At 31.3% G+C, this 15,980-nt stretch overlaps 1 protein-coding gene across 1 annotated transcript in view; it reads left to right on the top strand.

Annotated features, from left to right (window-relative positions):
- Window positions 1-1,452: 1,452 nt before the first annotated feature.
- Window positions 1,453-15,980, top strand: part of LOC113363551 (acetyl-coenzyme A synthetase-like) — a 36,286-nt gene continuing 21,758 nt past the window's right edge. Inside the window, exon 1 of the mRNA XM_026606043.1 lies at window positions 1,453-1,617. The gene's annotated coding sequence lies outside the window, so the exon portion shown is untranslated. The remainder of the gene's footprint in view (window positions 1,618-15,980) is intronic.

Here is a 15,980-nt window from a genome sequence, read left to right as displayed (position 1 = left end):
AGACCAAAAAAACAAAAAAATGTGGTTTACCAAAGAGCACTTTAATGAAACAGATAATTTGCGGATTCACTGTCATTTACTTCGAGAAGTCCAACTAAAAAACAATACATTTGTAATCAAATTAAATTCGTTACTGTTGTGTAATAAAATCAAAGTTTTCCTTTTCAATATAAAACAAACAACAAATTTCTTAATCTTTCTCACGAAACCATCTGGTGGCGAAACGGAGTTCGTCGGATTTGCTAGTGTTGTGGCGATATCAAGCAGGCTGGTTTTTATTTGTAAAAAACAATGGGACATGTCATGTATATTTTTGATATCGAAATATTTTTACAGTTAATAAATTTATATTTTTTTTTATTGTTGGGAGTTTCTAATTTAATATATTGTCATAATCATTACGACTCCCACATTGGTGACTCACGACGATGGAGATGAAGATAAAGGAGTTTTATTTTTCGAAGATTTAAGAAAAATTGATTTTGACGCAGCACCATAATCACTGGTCTTCAGTGACGACCTATAAGGTATGTCCAGTCCAATCCATCATAGTTAACGCACTTACTATCTGGATCAGACTTCCGAGGTTACTCATTTGGTATACCCAGACCTCAGTGTTTATTGCTGACAGAAAAAATAATTTGGAGCCTGAACTTTTCATTGGAATGCAATTCAACCTCTCTTTCTCTGTTAACTCAACAAATCGTCTTATAATGCTACCTCCCATTATCGGTGTCAACGACGAGTCAAAACAAAATTTGATATAATTTATTGGATTTCACAATTCTGGACTCTTATGTCAAAGAAACCAATGATCCTGATTTGGATAAAGAGCCAACTTCTTTCTCTGATCGGAACTCATCAGATACGAATGCAACGCTTGCAGAAATGGAAACTGTACCCATAAATTATGCATTCTAAACATTAAGTAATTCTGATATAACTAATACCAATTAGATGGAGGCGGAATCTTAGAAGTTCACCGACATCGAGGTACAGGAAATTTTCCACATGTTTTTCAGAACCTTATGCAGTTTAATCAGAACCTTATGCAGAATATGGAGTTGATGGCAGGTCGAATCACCACAAACGGTGGATCTGCTGACGAAACATGGAAATTTGTAATTAACCAGTATTACAACACTGGTCTGCTATAATCTGCTTTCCCACCACATTTTTATAACGTGTTTCCCTGTGTTTTTTTTTTTTAAACTGTGAGATCAACACTGGGCAGGGAGTGTGTGGCGATATCAAGCAGGCTGGTTTTTATTTGTAAAAAACAATGGGACATGTCATGTATATTTTTGACATCGAAATATTTTTACAGTTAATAAATTTATATTTTTTTTTATTGTTGGGAGTTTCTAATTTAATATATTGTCATAATCATTACGACTCCCACAGTGTAATTATATTTATCTTCATATTAAAAATTTATATTTTTTCAGCTGAAGCACGGCAAGCTGCAATTATAAATCAAGCAAGAACGTCAACAAAATTAGTAGATCTGTTGTTTAATGTGAAAGCGACCACACCGGATTTGAGAGTTATATTCCCAGGAATTAGCAAAGACAAATTAAATCGAAGATCTAGTGCTGTTTGGAAGACACCTCCGAGGTACTCAATGCTACCTCGATTTTAGAGATATTTAAAATTTTGTATATAGTCATTTTAATATTAATCAATTAATTTCAACCTTTTTAAATCTTTGTTTAAATGTTTATGTAATATATTGTTATTGCTGTAAGCATGTGTCACTACAACTATTTTGTAGTGTTGATTGAATCATAGTGATATTACATTTGTTACATTTCAAATATAAGATCATATTTTTCCTTATTTAGGCATTTTAAGCAATTTTTATTAAACTTTTAATAGAAAATATTTAATTCTGTTTAATGTAAGTGTTATTCATGAACATAGTTCTATCACTTGCGAATGTATTTTACATGCAATAATTCACAAACCTTTTCGAGAACTCATAAAAATGAATATTGAAAATGCTTGCTTTGTATTTTTCATAATAATGTGAAATTCATTTTAATAAACTTCCCGTTTAATTAACTTACATGTAATCGTCCAAAAATCGAAAATGATAATTTTTGCAGTTCTCGACGTTTTCAGGTTTTTTTTTGAACATTTTGGCATACCTCAGAAAAAATGGATGTGTGTGCGTGTATGTATGGATACAATTTTTTGTCCACGTTTTCGGGCGCACGGATCAACCGATTTGAATGGTTCAAAAAACATTCGGTTCCTATTGATAGGGAGATGTGCTGATTAGTTTTTGGCAAAGACAGGTCCAGTAGTTATGGAAATAAAGAGCTACGAGTTCAGAAAATAGAAATCGAATATTTGAGAGAACAGAGCATCCGATTTAAATGATCTAAAAAAAACATTCAATTAGTGATGGTTGGGAGAAGTGGTTATTAGTTTTCGGCAAAGGCAGGTTCAGCGGTTTCAGAGATACAGAGCTAAATTTGCAAAAAATGGCAGTTTTTGAGAGAACTAAGCGTCCGATTTAAATGATGAACTTTCTGCTTGTTTTTAACAAAATAATTGATTTTGAAAAAAAAATTTTGTTTCAAATTTTTTTTTCAATTTTTTTTAACAATTTTTTTTTGTATATCGAAAATAATTCAGATTTTATTATTAATTCTGACTAAAGTTCTAATATACTTTAAACAAATAATTTCAACTTTGCAATTCAGTTTATATAATTCTTATAAATATTAGACAATGTTACAATATTTATAATAATCTATTTCAAAACATTCAATATTCTTTGTACATTTCGTTACGGTACGGGACGTTCCAGCAATTTGCCTTAAGGCACGATGCCACACACTCCACTAGTTTTTGTTTTTATTTGATTATACTATTACCAACTCTTGTTAATGTTCTACTTATTTGTAAGATACTTTATTTATATTTTGTGTATAATAAAATACATAAATGCTCATATGTTGCCTTTGATTTGATGTGACGACAAAGTTTTGTTTTATTGCTGTTGTATTACAACTTCGTTTTTTTGTATTAAAGGCTGAAACATAGATAAGGAATTGGGCAGAGATGTTTTTATAGATTTAAAAGATATTGAATTAAATGTGGGTTTGTTTTATTTTATTTTATTACTTCAATTTGGCTCTGAATTTTTTGTTGAACATAAATGATTACACTTTAGATTTATTTTATTATAAATAAAGGTGACCATACCTCCCTAATTGGACGGGACAGTCCCAGATTTCCACCTTGTGTTCCGGAATCTTCACAATTATTCAATAATAAAATTGCAACTACTCATCAAGTATCTGAAAATGTTATATACAACGAGTACGCTTATATGAAATATGTTATGAATGAGAAAATTTCCGAAAACAAAATTCCAAATGCGAGTTAAAATAGCTTCTCGCATTAATAATTTCGAACTTTTATTTTCAATTTTACGAAAATTAAAAAACATTATGAAAACGAATGTTTTTTTACAACTCATGACGCACGCTGTGCAGTACTACCTGTACAATTAATAATTAAATTCCTTTTATTGGTTCAAATAGCACAGAACAAAGCACTGAGACTGGTACTAGACAAATCAAGAGACCCACTGACGAGACACTACTATTTAACGAAATATTTACACGAACAGACGGACATACCGACCATGCTAGAACACATCAAAAAGCTCACTGAGAATTTTTACCGAAAGTGTAGGGATCACGATAACAGTACCATCCGCGCGTTAGGCCAGTACACATCAGAAATGATCTGGTACGGGAATTATGCCATGCCAAACTACCTGATCGAACCCGCAGTAAATACATCAGTTATAAAACACTGTATGAAGGATTTTTTTGTAGGAGACTAAAACTTTTCTCCTTTTTTTTGTCCTTGAGTAATAATGTATAAAATATTGTACAAATATAAATATATAGACAATGTTGTAAAACCATAAACTTTTGGGTAAAATACCCGAGGGTAGACAAACCCACATGTAATTCACTGTATTTTCCACTGTATATATTGAATAAATTTTTATTTCTGTCTGTCTGTCTGGTTCTACGAATTTTTCAAAATCGAGAAACCGAGCGTTATGGGGACACCTCGGCTCATCCAGGCGACGTTTCCGCCGCACAGGGTGGAGCACAGTCTCCTGGGGCAAACAATTTTTTTTTTTTTGGGACATACGAACAACGATACGGATCTGACCAACATTTTTCTAGTCCACTAAACCTATATATATATATATATATATATATATATATATATATATATATATATAGTAAATGAGTAAACCACAAACGCAATTAAAACGTTAATATAACGTAACAGATGTTACGTAACCTAAGAGGCACACAGACGTTTCTATTTCCGCCTCAAAAACGTAACGTACGAATTTATATATATATATATATATATATATATATATATATATATATATATATATATATATATATATACATTCGTAAATATCTTTTATTCGTAAGATTACGTAACTGGTTTAGTCGACTAATTGTAAGTAAAAAACTACGTAAATGAGCGTAAACTACTACCAATGCGTGTAAGTTTACTTTACGATGAATGTAAATTTACGATAATTAGTATACATCACCTACAACATTGAATGTAAGTTTGCTACATTGAGTACAAATTTGCGTTGGACAAGTTTTGTGAGTGTAAATCTACTATAATGAGTTCAAAACTACAACAATGATTGTGAATGTACAAGTATGAGTTCAATTCTACTATAATGACTGTAAATCTACTGTGATGCGAGTGTGTGTTTACTGCAAGAATGTAAATCTATCATAATGATTGTAAAACTACGCAAATGAATGCGAATCTACTACAATCTTAATAGTTTATTACTTATTACAATGAAACTAAGCTTACTACTACTAATGTAAATCTGCTACAATGAGTACAAATATACTACAGTGAGTACATGCACATACCTATGAAAATGGATAAAAATCTACTACAATGAGAGTAAGTTCAAAAGAATTATTGCAAATCTACTGGGATGATTTTAAAATCACAACAGTGAGTAAATGAGAACTTCTCTTGCAAATGTGATGGTAGTGCTTCAAGTAGTCTCTGATGTAAGAATCGCTTTTACTAGTGAATCTGGTATAATGCCTTAATTCAATGCCGTCTTCATGGCATCAAAGTGCGCACTAAAACGTGGGCGCATGAAAAAATGTTTTTCGCATTTTCGCAATCATCAATTTCTCCTGATCAAGTCAGTCCCTCAACGCGTTGTGTTACGTGAAACAAATGTTATATGTGTATGTAAATAAATTTGAGTAATTAATGGTATTTGTTACAAATCAAGTTTAATATCGTCATAATAACATTTATACTTGTTTATCTATGGTCATAATTATGTATGCAAGCCCGTTAATTTTGAATCATTTCTAAGAAGAAGCATATGCGGTGCCTTTAACACAATCTTGTGTGTCGTACCTTATACAAAACTTGTTTTGCGCCATCTAGTGATGTATTGCTAGTAACCGATATCATACACAGCTTTATGTTCAAATTTAATATCAAAATCAATATCGAAAAATCACAACATATAATTGTTTCTCTAAAACAGTGGTGGGGGAACTTTTGGAACCATTACCCCAAAATGTTTTTGTGCAACTTCTCATTACCCCACAAAAAAATTAACTAAAAGAGCCTATAATTGGAATCTGTTTGCAACATATTTCTGTATAACCTGCCATAACATTGTTTGTTACTTCTAAATTACGAAAAAGGCTGAAATAAATGGTTTGAAGGAAACAATAAGTAAAAACTATATTCATTATGAATAAATATATTTTTCATGAAAATCCTACTAATCCGCACCGTGACGAAATTTTCGAATAATTTTAAATGTTTCCAATTAGATTATTCTAAATACTGTAACACTGTATAATATTCATAAGATATATATAAGCTGAATTACAAAATTTAAAAAAATTATTTATTCGAAGAATATAAGTGAGCTTTAGAAATTTAGCCAGAATTAAAATTAAAATCTGAATTATTTTCGATATACAAAGAAAAATTTTTTGAAAAAAAAAAAATTGAAATATTTTTCTTTCCCAAAAGTAATTGTTTTGTCAACACAAACAGCAAGTTTTTTTAATCATTCAAATCGGATGCTTAGTTCTCTCAAACTCTGCCATTTTTGTACATTTAGCTCTGTATCTTCGAAATGGCAGGACATGTCTTTGCCAAAACCTAATCACTACTTCTCCCAATCATTACAAATTGAATGTTTTTTGGATCATTCATATGGGATACTCCGTTCTCTTAAAAATTCGATTTCTATTTTCTGCACTCTTTACTCCGTATCTCCGTAACGGCTGGACCTGCCTTTGCCAAATACTAGTCAGCATATCACCTTAAACATAGGAACCGAATGTTGAATAAACCATTCAAACCGGTTCATCCGTGCGCTCGAAAACGTGAACGAAAAAATGCGGACACACAAAACACACACAAACACACATCCATTTTTTCTTAGGTATGGCGTTGCAAATTGGCGTTGCACAATTTCTTCAAAATTTCATGTCTGCTAAATATGCGAGATATGCAACTCAGGAAGAGTTTTTAAAATTTTCAGCAAGAATATTTTTTTGAGAAACCATAGAGATTTCAGCTTCATTTTTAAGAGTCCATACTCAATTTAAAATATTTCCGCGATAGAGCCACCTTACTTCTGTATAATAAAGAAGGTAAGTCTCAGCTTCACCATCCTGACATAATTCACAAAATAGCCGCGTATTTAGTGCATGTCCCTTGATGAAATTTATAATCTTGATAACATGATGAGTGTGGGTTATTTTCCCTTACAAAAGCTGAAAAACCATAAATATGACCCATCATAGATGGAGCTTAATCCAAAGACACCAAACTGCAATTTCCCCATTTTAATCTTTGCGCTTTGAAGTATTCGTTTACTTTATTATAAATATCAATTTCACGACATCTGAACTCGAGAAGAAAACAAAACAGCAATTTCTTTTCAAAATTATCTGCACCTTTATAGCAAACATATACCAGTTGTGAATTACTACTGAAATCCGTTGTCTCAAGCTGAATAGCAAAAACTTCACAGTTTTTGCTAATGCAGAGATTCATTTCGGTAGTAGGTTTTACTGAAGCTGATTTAAACCAAGCAAGATATTTAACTTGTTTTAGTGCGAAAACTACTTATTCCTTCACATTTTCTGCTAATGCAGAAATTCTTTCCGATAGTAGGTTTTACTGAAGCTGATTTAATGCTTTGCAAATATATACTTTACCCCCAAAAATTTCACTTTTACCCCATTTGGGGGTTCCCCGACCACTGCTCTAAAACATCACAACAGTCCACCTATCATCATAAACAGTTCAATAATTCCACTATGCAATTCTGTCAAATGTTTAGGCATGCGCATAGATTCGAAATTGACATGGAGAACACACATTGAGTATAAAAAGAAACAAATCCAACAGAAAATAAACGATTTTTACTGGCTTTTTGGGAGGAAATCTGAAATCTTTCTCGATAACAAGGTACTTCTGTACAAAACTATCATAGTGCCCATTTGGACTTATGGAATCGAACTATGGGATTGCTCTTGCAAAACTAACATAAACATCATTCAAAGGTGCCAGAACAAAATTCTGCGGATCCTTACTAATGCGCCTTGATATATTTCGAACGTTTGCCTACATAAGGATTTGAAAATCTCAACTGTCAACGATATGATCAAGATTAGAAGTTCATCTTTCAATAATAAATTAATCCAGCATACAAATCCTACTATTCAAGCGATTCACAGACCGCTAAGAAGATTGAGCAAGAAATGGCCTTCCGATCTACCAAACACCTAGCCAAATGTCTGCACGCGTCCTGACGTAGTACGCGGCATACATCATCACGTCATAGTTCATTTAACACTTCACGTCGAACCCTCGACGCGAACGGACGTGTTTTGCGAGAGCTCTCGAGTCTATATTTTGTAGTATGTGTATAATCCATAATCAGTAGTTGAAATCTATAAAAATTATATTTTGTAGATGTGTATAATCCATAATCAGTAGTTAAAATATACAAAAATTTTATTATTAGCAAGTGATCGGCTATATGATCTTGTGTGTTCTTTCATACAAAAAAAAAAATAAACTAGTGGGGCGCATGGCATCGTGCCTTAAGGCAAATTGCTGGAACTTCCCGTACCAAAAATTATTTTTTTTTAATAAGATTAACATTTTTGAAAAAAAATTACTCTGAAAAAATAGATTTTTGAGAAACTATAAATTTTTGACAAAAAAAGGCTTTTTGTTGAAAAATTTATTTCTAAATATTTTGGAAATTTTGAACTTTTTTTCAAAGCAATTCTACTGCTTTAAATGCATAGAGACTAAATATCGAAGCGCGTAAGCGCCTCGTCGCCGTCTAACGGATAAACATTGGTACGGAACCTATAGGAATGTAAACAAAATTTATACTTATTGTTAAAATCTCTATAAAATATCTGATAATTTGATGTGCATATGTCTAATGTCTAATGATTATTGTTGACCGCCAAATGGTATTTTTTTTAGTTTTTTTTACTAGATCTCCGAAACCGCTAGACCTATTTTCATGAAAATTTGATAAGTGTTCATCTTGTACGCACACACACACACATACATCAATTTTCTCCAAGGTTAATTATAAATAAATCAATTTATCATCTCCAGAACATTAACAATCGTCATTTCATTTCGAATCAAATTTCAAAAAAAAAAAATAGTTGCCAAATTTACACAAAATTGAAAAAGTGCTCCCGCATAGTCACAGTCTAAACGCATTTGCAAATAATTCTGTGCGAGTTTTTCACTTATACTGTGCTTAGCTTAGCGGCATTTTCACATTTTTCAATGATTTTCACAAAATTGGAAAAGTGCTCCAGTACATAAACAGTCTAAACGCACTTGCGTAAACATTTGTACCAGAGTGGCGCTTAGACTGTGCTTAGCCTGGGTGATTTTTTGAATTTTTAATCCAAAATTACAAAAAAATTTTTTTGAAAAAAAAATTCGAAACAGAAATTTTTTTTTCCAAAATCAATTATTTTGTTGAAACAAGCAAAAAGTTCTTTGAATCATTTAAATCGGACGCTTAGTTCTCTCAAAAACTGCCATTTTTTTAACATTTCGCTCTGTATCTCCGAAACCGCTGGGCCTACCTTTGCCAAAAACTAATCAGCACATCTCCCTATCAATAGGAATCGAATGTTTTTTAAACCATTCAAATCGGTTGATCCGTTCTCTCAAAAACTCGCTTTCTATTTTCTGCACTCTTTGCTTCATATCTCCGTAACGGCTGGACCTGCCTTTGCCAAAAACTAATCAGCACATCTCCCTATCGATAGGAATCGAATGTTTTTTAAACCATTGAAATCGGTTGATCCGTGCGCCCGAAAACGTGGACGAAAAAACGCGGACATACAAAACACACACACACACACACACACACACATCCATTTTTTCTGAAGTATGCCAAAATGTTCAGAAACCTTCAAAACGTCGAGAAATGTAAAAATTTTTGATTTCGATTTTTGGACGATTACTATAACTTACCCTACGGGAAGTTAAAAAAAAAAAGTTAGTGAAAATAGTGCACGGACGCAACATTCGCAAAAGAAAAAAAAAAGTATTCTTTCCCTTCGGGGATATGAATAATGAAGTCCCACAAATAGGAAAAACGATGAATGTGATGCCAGATACATCGATAACTGACAGTAATTTCAACAAGAAAAGTCAACTTTTACAAAGTTCGACAGCAACAGAACAACATGCATGTGAACTTCAATCTCAAGAAATGGAAGATACTAGTGAAATAAATACACAACACTCCTGGCAAGAAGTGCCATGTAGCAAGAGACGAAAATTGTCTTCGTTTCCAGACACGAATGGAATTATTGTTCAAAATAGATTCGAACATTTAAACACAACAAATCAAGAGCAAAATAATACGAATACAATCAATATTTCACAAACATCCGTTCAACGTCCACCACCTATATTTATCTACTATATTAAAGATCTAAAAGATATGTTTACAGAAATTAACAACATAGTCACTACGAATGATTATTTCTATCGTACATTAGCCAATAATGTAGTTAAAATTTTATGCTCAAATTCGGATATCTTTCGAAAACTATCAAAATATTTAAGGGATACAAAAGTAGTCCATCACACGTATCAGCTAAAAGAGGAAAGAGCATATAGAGTGGTAATTAGATATCTTCATTTTACGACAGAAGTTAATGACATCAAGACTGCATTTGAAACTTTAGGGCATAAAGTTAGAAGTATTACTAACATACGTGACCGTAATACAAACAAACCTCTAAATTTATTCTATTTAGATTTAGAGCCGGCCAAGAATAATAAAGATGTGTATAATGTGACAAAAATAATAAATAACATAATTAGAATCGAACCTCCAAAAAATAACGAAACTATCGTTCAATGTAAAAGATGTCAATTGTACGGACACACAAAAGGTTATTGCTTTAGACCATATGTGTGCTCAAGATGCGGTGACTACCACAAAACAGCAGATTGCAAAAAACCAGATAATATTCCATATTTCTGCCACAACTGTGAACAACCCCATGCTGCAAATTATCGTGGTTGTTCAACGTACAAACATTTATATAACAGACGATTTCCAATACAATCTACTGCACCTAGACCAGATCCTGGCCAGCCTATAAATAACAATAAGCAATCCACAACTAATCCGAATAAATATAATAACTTGTACTCAAATCAAAACCGAAATAGAACTTTTGCTCAGGTAGTGAACAATGATGGTAATAATACGGAATCAAACATAATGACTAATCTCACGCAGTTTTTAATTGAGTTTAAAAACATGTTCAACCAGCTAATGCAACAAAATGTAATGATACTAAACATGCTTACAACAGTGATAAATAAACGAAATCACTAATGGCAAAGTTTATTAAAATCGCACTTTGGAACGCTAATGGTCTAACACAACATAAACTAGAACTCATAACATTTCTGAAACTCAACCACATCGATGTAATATTAATTAGTGAAACACATTTTACAAATTTTTCATACTTCAAAATACCAAACTATACAACGTACCAATGTAATTACCCTGATAATACGGCACGCGGAGGTTCGGCCATTATAATTAAGGATTCATTAGAACATTATGCTCTTCCAAATTTTCAATTCAATTATCTTCAAGCCACAATAATAAAAGTAAAATTGAAGTCATATGATTTAACACTGTCAGCGGTTTATTGCCCTCCACGATATATTATAAAACAGAATGAATTTGAAGAGTTCTTTAAGATATTGGGTAAAAGATTTATAGTCGGTGGTGATTATAATTGCAAGCATACTAGATGGGGCTCAAGACTTACTACAGCAAAAGGTAATGAACTTTTGAAAGCAATAGATAGCAACAACTTTGGCATTTTATCATCCGGATCTCCTACATATTGGCCAAGTGATCCCCATAAAATACCAGATCTTTTAGACTTTTTCATATACAATCAAATTAATGACAAATTTACAGATATCAAATCATACTACGACTTATCATCGGATCACTCCCCTATTGTGTTAACTGTTGGTGTCTCAACTATTCCCAAAAGTAAACATATTCAACTACATAACAAGTATACAAATTGGGATAAATTTCGAGTTGACCTAATTGAAAAAACAAACCTTAAAGTTTCACTCAAGGATGAAGCCGAAATCGAGGCAGCAGCAGAAACATTAATAAAGAATATCCAAACATCAGCACAAAAAGCTACTCCAGATATACCACAAATAAATGTAAAATCTGAGGTATCGCTTGAAGTCAAAGTCCTAATACAAAGTAAAAGACATGCTAGAGCAATATGGCAGCGTTATCATAGACCTGAAGATAAAAACAAATATAACAAATTATGCAGAGAGCTTAAATATAAATTAAACAAAATCAGAGATGAGGAATTTGAAACATATATAAAACAACTATCAAGAACAGATCAATCAATATGGAAGCCTATTAGAAACTCAAAGAAACCTAAAATACCCGCGTCGCCAATTAGAAAGAGTATAGATGATCCATGGGCCAAAAGCGATGCAGAGAAAGCCCAACTTTTTGCAAAATATCTTGAATGCGTATTCCAGCCATTTGATAATACTCCTAATCAAGACATTGAAAATACATTAGGACAAATAGGACCTTTGCAACCAATAAAACGCATCAAACCAAAAGAAGTTCATCATCAAATCCAAATACTCAACCCTAAAAAGTCAGCAGGATATGACTTAATTACTGGGAGAATTATGAAAGAATTACCAGGTAAAACAACTTTGCTTCTAACATTCATATTCAACGCCATCATCAGAACAGGATACTGGCCGCGCTGCTTCAAAGCAGCACAAATTATAATGATACCAAAACCAGGGAAAGACTTGTGCATTGTGTCCTCCTACAGACCAATTAGTTTATTGCCAATACTTTCCAAACTCTTAGAAAAGATTATACTTAACCGAATAAATACTATAGTACCATCTGAACACTGGATTCCAACACATCAATTTGGATTTCGAAACAGGCACTCTACCATTCAGCAAGTTCATAGGTTAGTTCAAATTATCAATGAAACATTTGAAAATAAAGAGTATTGCAGCGGAATCTTTCTAGATATAAAACAAGCCTTTGACAAAGTATGGCATCGTGGTTTACTTTTCAAGATTAAGCAATACTTACCAGAAATTTTCTATCCAATATTAAAGTCGTATTTAGAAAACCGAACTTTTCAAACAAGAGTGAATACTGAAATTTCACAATTTTTTAAGATTCAATCCGGAGTACCTCAAGGAAGTATTCTTGCCCCCTTTCTATATATTCTTTTTACTAGAGACATACCGATTTCAGAAAATTCAACATTAGCCACTTTTGCCGACGACACTTCAATACTCATCAGGAATCAAAACGCCTCTAAAGCATCTGAACAAATTTAAAGATATTTAAATATACCACAAAAATGGTTGGAAAAATGGAAAATAAATAATAATGAAGATAAATGTGTACATGTAACGTTTACTTTACGTCATAATACATGCCCTGCAGTCTACCTAAATAACAAACCTGTCCCACAATCAGATGTGGTAAAGTACTTAGGTATGCATCTAGATAACAAATTAACATGGAGACATCATATTAATAAAAAAAAGAATCAAATTAAACAGAAAATGAAAGAATTATATTGGCTAATAAACCGAAACTCTAAATTATCTGCAGAGAACAAATTACTTTTGTATAAATGTGTAATAAAACCAATTTGGATGTATGGCGTAGAGTTATGGGGCACTGCTTCAAAATCGAATATTGCAATAATAGAAAGAATGCAAAATAAAATTCTAAGATCAATTGTAAACGCACCATGGTACGTGACAAATTTTACAATTCACAATGACCTGGAAATGTTAACAGTCCGGCAAACAATACAAGAGCGTGCCTTAATACATAGAAATAAATTAGAGACCCACCCAAACCCAATAGTTGCAGACATCTTACTACCGCATGACAATAGAAGACTGAAAAGGATATGGCCATTCGATTTTATGTAAACTAAGTAAGATATATCACTGGATTATCTTATATAATATCATATTTAATTAAATGTACAGTTTAGCTCATAGAAATGATTTTGTATTTCTGATTGCTGAAATAAAGTGAAATAAAAAAAAAAAAAAAAAAAATAGTTCATTTATGTTATTATTTTTGTATTACTGTTTTTATTTTATTTTTATTTCAACTTTTTTCATTTTATATTCAATTTATTTCATTTTTTTTTTTTATATTTTTGTATTTTTTTTTTGCTCATATCAATTTTGTAAATAAGACATTAAAGTCTTGATTAACAAAAATAAATTGTAACAAAAAAAAAAATAAAATAAAAAAATGTTCAAATTAATAATTGTAAATTAATTCAATTGTAGATAAAAGATATATCATTAACAAGATTATTACCTTCCATGAAATGCATACATGTTATATAAAAAATAATCTACATAAAATAGTAGTACTTAGAAGTAATAATAATAAATCAAAATAATACAATTTTTTATAGTAATATTTTACATTTTTAAGTTCTTATCGTGTATTTTTATATTTAATGGCCTTCTTCCAAGATCACTTTTTGTCGAAAATTACTAATTTTTACATTCTTAATATATCTCTTAAATCTTCATAATCGCATATGCGATAAAAAAATCAACTGTTTATATTGCCTTTTTGATGAAGGATATTTTTATTGGTAGATCATATAAAGTTTATATCTGATTCCAAAACATATGAAGCGATTTATCATTAATACTTCAATTATATATAATTGAATCCCTTCATATAAGATCAATCCCTTCAATATAAGATCATAGATATAGAAAAATATGATGTTTTAAATAGAACTTATTTGCCATTGAAGCTAGCTATATTTGAAAAAAATGCAATTTTACACATTTTAACATTCTGAAAATATAATATTATCTTATTCCATCCTATTTGCTTTATTAAATCTGAATGAAATATCGTTTGAATATCCATAGTATGATTTATTATAATTATATTTATAAAGTCTTATTGTTGTTCTATAATGAATAATTAGTATTTATGCCTGTCGCCATCGGTAAATGCTGTTCTGCCGTTCTTCTAATCTCAACTCTTCAGGACTCAGTTGTTGATGTCTTCTATGGTAAATTGTCCGCCTTTCCTCTGCTAAGCATAAGGGAGGCAGAGTTTCTGAAATGACGCACACTGCTTCCTTCGATATTGTGCGAAATGCGCAAGCAATTCTTAGAGCACTCAGTCGATGTATAGGTCCTGCCGTTCTCCTTGATTTTTGAGTTTGAGAGCATAAGCCTATATGGAGATACCATATGTCAGCAACGAATATGAATATGTGTATGTATGTGTGTGTGCGGATACAAATTTTCGTAGACGATTTTGGTAACACGGATCAACCGATTTGAATAATTTAAAAACCATTCGATTCGTATTGATAAGGAGACGTGTTGATTAGTTTTCAGGCATAGACAGGTCTAACCGTTTCGAAGATACGGGGCAAAAAGAGCCAAAATAGTAATTCAGTTTTTGAGCGAACGAAGTGTCCGATTTGAATAATTTAAAAAACCATTTTATTTATATTGATCAAATAACGAACTGTTCAAATTTTTCGAAAGGCAGGTCTAGCGGTTATAATGTTACGATAAAAAAATTTAAAAATGCCATTTGGCGGTCAAAAATTCATTAGACATATGCACATCAAATTATCAGATATTTTGTAGAGATTTTAATATTGCGTACATATTTTGTGTCAATTTTTTGGGGTTCCGTACCAAGATTTTTAATTTTAAAATCTACGTATATGGTTCTCAAACAAAAGTCCTTTGTCCTTTGATTTGTATGATTAAAAAATCATTCGGTTCGTACTCGATCGCGAGCGTTTTTGCAAAAGGCTTTTTTGCCGTTTTAGAAGTATGGAGGGCAAAGGGTATAAAAAGGGATCATCAGATTGAAAATTAATTGAAATATTTTGCTTGAGTAGACGGTATGCAAAAAATGCTTTTACAGAAAATTTCGTAATTTTGAAAATTTTCAAAAAAAAAATCTAATTTTTCTGAAAAAATTCAAAGATTCAAATAATTCAAATTTTTACGAAATTTTTCGTCATTTCGTCAAAAAGAAAATTATATTTAAACAATTTTATTTTTATAATTTTTAATAAAAATCGATTTCTTACAAAAATTTCAAAATATTTCGAAATTTTCAGAAAATCGAATATTTTTAAAAATATTAATATATTTTTAAAAACGTTTTATTTTTAAATTCCAAAAAATTTCAAACTTCTGAAAAAAATTCAAAATTTTGAAAAAAAATCTAAATTATCAAAAAATCTAATTTAAAAAAA

Source organism: Ctenocephalides felis, unplaced genomic scaffold, assembly GCF_003426905.1.
Source record: "Ctenocephalides felis isolate EL2017-DRISC unplaced genomic scaffold, ASM342690v1 CF-g0.4_SCAFFOLD_00845, whole genome shotgun sequence".
NCBI lineage: Eukaryota > Metazoa > Arthropoda > Insecta > Siphonaptera > Pulicidae > Ctenocephalides > Ctenocephalides felis.
The sequence above is the reverse complement of the archived record's forward strand: the minus strand, read 5'-3'. Positions and strand labels throughout refer to the sequence as shown.